The sequence below is a fragment of the Chrysochloris asiatica genome, unplaced genomic scaffold (genome assembly GCF_000296735.1).
Source record: "Chrysochloris asiatica unplaced genomic scaffold, ChrAsi1.0 scaffold00160, whole genome shotgun sequence".
Classification (NCBI taxonomy): Eukaryota; Metazoa; Chordata; class Mammalia; order Afrosoricida; family Chrysochloridae; genus Chrysochloris; species Chrysochloris asiatica.
This window is the reverse complement of record NW_006408678.1, coordinates 5,912,819-5,919,001: the sequence shown is the minus strand read 5'-3', so window position 1 is coordinate 5,919,001 and position 6,183 is coordinate 5,912,819. Positions and strand designations below refer to the sequence as shown.

General features: G+C 39.9%; 1 pseudogene; it reads right to left on the bottom strand.

The window, feature by feature from the left end:
* Positions 1–341: 341 nt before the first annotated feature.
* On the bottom strand, positions 342–1,698 carry LOC102822498 (annotated as a pseudogene).
* Between the last annotated feature and the right edge of the window lie 4,485 nt (positions 1,699–6,183).

Below are 6,183 nucleotides of genomic sequence, written 5' to 3'. Positions count from 1 at the left end.
AACCATACTACCTACTCTGTCTCACTGAGACTCAGTAGCAGAGACATATGCTAATAGCTAAGAAGTTACATATATAGTTTTAAATTAAAAGATGTATAATAAAACAAACAGCTTAGTGGCAAGAAATTGGTGCTAATAAACAAAAGGTTTCTTTTTAAAAGAAATTGTAACATCTTTGGAAAACTGTCCTGTTCTTTCTTTAGTTCCCATGAAGTTCATGCAGATACATTTCTTAAGACAGTCTTAAAGTACACTGTGGATGGAAATGGAATGTACATCCAGAACTACAGGTGAACACTAAGACCTGGGTGCTGATAGGAAAATCTTCCTGATTTCTGCCATCACACATTTGTGTCCTGGAGCAAAGGGTCTTTGGCCTCTCCTGGGGCTTGAGTACTATGAGGATGGCTGTGACTGCCACAGTGCTTTTTCCAACTGCTGGACCTTAAGCTTAAATTGGTATGTTCCAGAATAAACAAGGCAACCAGCAGAGCCAGCAGCACCGAACAGGCTCCAAAGAGGAAGGGGGGACCAGGGATGATGGAATTCTGTTCAAAGTGGTGCTGAGGGCTGGTGTTGGTTCCCAAGTCTGTCCCTGTTATTGGCAGTTCTTTAAATTCTAATCGGAATATGTAGAATATGAATCCATAAAGGGCTGGTCCCAGACCATTGTACAGCCCTCGAATTCCTGTTATCATTCCTTGAACAACACCTTGTAGATCAGCATCAGCAGTTCGTGAAACAAGTGCACTGACAGCTGGAAAAGTAATGCTAGACATGGCTGCTACTGCCCCAGCGGCCCACATCATCCAAGGTTCTGAACTAAAGCCATACCATGCCAGCTGTAGTATTTGAAATCCTAGACCCAATAAAATGGTGTTCTTATTTCCAATCGACCTCATAAATAAACTCAAGACTATAGTCTATGCAATAATAGAAAGAATGCCAAGAACTGCTATAAATGCTGCAACACTTTCAGGTGAAAATTTCATTATCTGTCTGAGGTATAAAAAAAAGCTGGAATATTGGCCTGCCTCCGGTAGGTAGGAGAGAAACACTGTGATGCAGATTAGCGGCACTGTGGAATCTTGGCCCACTTTTTTTAAAGATGCAAAGGGGTCAGCCTGTTCCCAGGAAATGGGTGCTCCCCATGATGTTGGACGCATCTTCTCAGGCAAAGACTCTGGTACAGCAACACGGATGAAACTAATATCTAGCAAAGCTATTGTTGTAGCTAGGACCACCACTAAGCTGTCTCTATACACTTGTCCAAGGTAAGCTCCAATTGCAGGGCTGGTTACTAAACTTGCAGCAAATGTTGCTGAAACCATGGGCTGATCTTCATTAATGGAATTGGGGCACATGTGAAAAATATTGTTAGCAGCAAAAAAGATTTTCGGCCCAAACATCAGAAAGAGCACCAATAAGTGGGGTACTGAGGAATGACAACAAACCCTTTACTCCTTGAATTAGTCCATTCATCAGAAATGTATGTTTAGGGAACGGTTCATGTAATACCACCAAGGTGGGTGCAGTCAATAATCCCCAAGCAAGAAACTCCAAAAAGATGACAATAACCGCATGATAAACACTGGGAGAACCGATTCCTTGTGGAGTGCCTCCGTCCTTAATGATGATCTTCTTGGCCAACATGATAGTATGGTTCGCGGCCTGTTTTTATTTCTTCCCTTGAGTCATTTTACCATCGTCAACTCCTGGCTCAACTGCAGCCACTCCGGGGGCGGCCGGCTCCTGCAGCTAGTCCCATCCCGCCACTATTGCTGGCAGAGCCACTGGAGGCGCCCGCTGCCATCTTGAGGGCCCAGCCTGCCAGCGGTGCGTCCTGATTCTGTACTTCTTAAGCAATGCTTAAGTTAGTGATGCTTATTCCCATCTCTTGAAAGAATGATGTTGGATTCTGAATTAGTATTACATCTGTAGATTGCTTTTGGTAGTATTGATATCTTCACAATATTAAGGAAGCTCTCCATGAGCTTGGTATATTTAATCTTTTGGGTGGTTATTGTGACTGATAGTGCTTTCTTAATTGCCTTTTCAGGGCTATCTTTATTAATATCAAAGAATCCTATTGATTTCTATGTATTGATCTTGTACCCTGTCATTTTGCTAAATCTTTCAATTAGTTCCAATAATTTTTTTAATGAGTCTTTGGTGTTTTCTATGTATTGCATCATATCATCTTCAAATAAATTTTTGCTGCTTCTTTGCCAATTTGGATGCCTTTAATTTGCCTTTCTTGCCTTATAGCTCTGGCTAAGACTTCCAACACAATATTGACTAGGAATGGTGATGAATGGCATTCTTGTCTAGTTCCTATTTGCAGAGGGGATGCTTTTAATGTCTCTCCATTGAAAGTAATGTTGGCTGTTGATTTTGTATGGTGTTGTTAAAAGCTATTGTAGATTCTGATTCATAGCGACCCTGTATAGGGTTTCTGAGGAGCAGATGAAGAGTTTCAACTGCTGATCTTGTTCAAATCGACTTGCAGTCAAGTGTTTATCTTATAACATCACAGGATTAGGGCATATATACAAAACCAAATACCAGGAAAACAGTTGGTTTTGTATATATGACCTTAATTGTGTTGAAGAATTTCCCTTCAATTCCTACTTTGTTGAGTGTTTTTATCAAGAATGGGTGTTGTTGTTGTTGGTTATGTGCCATGGAGTTGGTTCTGACTGTATCAATCAATATAATCAGGTAGATCTTTTTAAAAAGTGTTGTTTTTTTTTATTTTTATGGTGGATTACGTTGGTTTTTCTAATACTGAACCATTCTTGCATCCCTGATATGAATCCCACTTGCTCATGATGGATTATTTTTTGATACATTGTTGAATTCTATTGACTAGGATTTTGTTGAGAATTTTTGTATCTATGTTCATGAGGGCTATAGGTCTATAATTTTCTTTTTAGTGATGTCATTTCCTGATTTGGGTATGAGGGTTATGCTTACTTCATAAAATATATTCCGGAGTTTTCCATTCTTTTCCATGTTCTGGAATAGTTTGAGTAAACTCGTTGTCAGGTCTTTTCTGAATGTTTGGTAAAGTGTAGTAAAGCCATTTGGCCTTGACTTTTTTGTTGTTGGGAGTTTTTAATTAGCTGAACAATTTTTTCTTTTGCTATAGGTCTGCTAAAGGAGCTCTGGTAGCATAGTGGTTACCAATCGGGCCGTGAACCACAAGGTCAGCAGTTCGAAACTACCAGTAGTTCCGTGGGAGAAAGATGAGGCGTTCTGCTCCTGTAAAGATTTACAGCCTCAGAAACCCTGTGCAGGGTCACTATGAGTTGGAACCGACTCCACGGTACTTAACAACAACAACAACATGGGCCTGTTAAAGTTTTCTACTTCACTCTGTGTTAATTTACTCTGTTTTTTCTAAAAATGTACTCATTTCTTCTAGATTGTCAGATTTATTGGAGTAAAACTCTTCACTTCTTATACTTATGATTTCTGTTGGTTCTGCTGTGATGTAACCCACATAGTTCCATATGCATGTTATTTGCATCTTCTCCCTCTTGTGTTAGATTTGCCAGTGGTTTGTCAATTTTATAAATCCTTTTTAAAAACCAGCTTATCTTGTCAATTCTTTCTATTGTTTTTCTGTTTTCTCATTCATTTGTCTCTGATCTAATCTTTTTATTTCTTCTGATGACTGTAAGCTTACTTTGCTGGTCATTTTCTATTTGTTGGAAATATGTTAATGTGTTGATTTTGGTTCTTTCTCTTTTTTATACGTGTGCATTTATTGCCATAAATTGCTCTCTGAACGCTGTTTCACTGTGTCCCAAAGGTTTTGGTAGGTTGTGCTTTCATTCTCATTTGACTCAAAAATTTTTTAATTTCATTTTTTATTTGATTTGTTACTCAGTAGCTTTAAAACAGGATGTTACTAAGTTTCCATGTGTTTGATATTGTTTCCATGCTCTTCTTTTCTAATTTTATAGCATTGTGATTTGAGAAGATGGTTTGTAGTATTTTGCTGTTTTAAAATTTATTGAGACTGGATTTGTGGCCTAATGTATCGTCCATTGTTGAGTTTCTTTCTGGTTGTTCTGTCCTTTTTCGAAAATGGTATAATTAAAATTTACTGGCATCCTGGTATGGCACTGTAGGATACTGCACTAGACTGCAAGGTCAATTTGAACTGCAAGATCAGTAGTTCAAATTCACCAGCTGCTCCTTAGAAGCCCTATCCTTGGTCACTATCTGTCAGAACTGACTTGATGGCACTTAATTATAACAATTATGATTGTCAATTTATCTTTTTCTTCAATTCTATTAGAGTTAGATTTATGTATTTTGAGGCTGTGTTGGGAGCATAGATATTTGTTATGTTTGTGTTGTCTGCCATTTGTGCACCTCATTTTAGGATGACTTTGTCTGTTAGCTGCTGTCTATCATTGGTCAGGTTGTATAGGTGCTGGTATTAGTTCTTGCTCAGTGCGTGGAGCTTCAGACGGTATGGTTGTGGCTGGGCTGTATGGACACAGTTGCTGTCTCCTGTTGGGGGAAAGAAGAAAAACTAACCCCTGCATCCCACCTCTCGCATACCAAGAAACAAAACAGAATAAACAAGCAACCAAACAGCAATGAAAAGACAAACTAATAAAGGAGAAAAAAGAATTGAAAACTGGGGGAAAGGTATATAATAACTAAGAAGAGAAAAGAGAGACAGGAAAATGGAGCTATAGAAGAGAAAATAAAAGGAGGAAATAGAAATAAAAATAACCCTTAGGAAAACAAGGGAGTGGGAAGATGAAAAGAGAAAGAGAATATCAAAAGGGAGAGGGAAGGAGAGAGGAAGAGGGGAAATGAGAGACAGAAGAAAAGAAGGAAAAACAAAATCGGAGATAGAAAAGATAAAATTCTTGAGAGTGCAAAGAGAAGAATAAGAAAGAATAAATGAACAAAAACAATGAAACAACAAAAGGAAAAAAAAAACCAAACCCAAAAATGAAAATTTAAAAACAAAATAAAACAGTATAGCTGCTGGACCCAGAGATGAGAAAACTCTAGGAGGTTCCTGCAAGCCAAGGATTGCACAAGATTGGGTATCAGAGGGATGTGATAGCTGAGTTCTTGGCCCTAGATGGAGTTCTTATTGGTCTTGGCGTTGTGTATGCTCAGGGAAACCAATCCAGAAGTAGTATGTGGAGGTCTTTTATGGAGCTAGTTTCAGTGTCTGTCAGGACCACAGGACAGTTGGGGACAAGGTGACTGATTAATGCTGGTCTGGTGACTCCTTGAGTTTTGTAGGTCTGGAGCTGAGCCCACCTGAATGCTGGCACCAAAATGGTCACTAAAGCTAGGATGCCGCCTCATCCTGGCTTGGCTCCTAACCATGTGACTGTGAACTTCTGAAGAACAGCGTCTATGCTGGGAGTAGATGAAGGTGGGAGCTAGCTAAAATTCTGGTCACCAAAGAATGCGGGGGTGGGGGTGAGGGTTGGGGAAGGAGTGACACCTTTCTAGTTCCCTGTGTGACTCTGCTTCACCTTCTGTTGCAAAGCTACTCACAGAGGTTCAAAATGGTCATGCCGTGTCTGGCTAGTTGTTCTCCTGTCAGTTTCATAGCCTCTCATTCCAGCAAGCTCTCAGTCCACCTTTCCAACCTCTCCTCTGAAGGTCAGGGCTCTAGAATTTTCATCTGTACCTGTTTCATTTGGTCTCTTTGTTATATGGATCCCTGGTGTGGCACTGCAGGATAGTGCACTAGACCACAGGTCAGTTTTGAACCATAAAGTTGGCAGTTGAAACCCACCAGCTGCCCCTTGGAAAACCTATACAGGGTTGCTATGAGTTGGAACCAACTCAACAGCACTTAACATCTTTGTTGTAGAGGGTCCATGTTGTTGTGCACCATCTTCCAGGAAGCCCTCTTCTACCTGTCTCTTGATTGGTGCATTTAGTCCATTTATGTTCAACATAATTATTGCTAGATATTAATTGATTGCTGTGATTCTGAGGGCTATGCCACTCGTGTTTTAAATAAACAGCAGGGTCACCCATGGTGGACAGGTTTCAGATGAGCTTTCAAACAAAGACAGACTAGGAAGAAAGAGTGACAAACTACTTCCGAATCACTAGTCACTGAAAACTCTATGAATAGCAGAGAAACATTGTCAGATACAGGAATGGAAGGTGGGAAGGCACTCA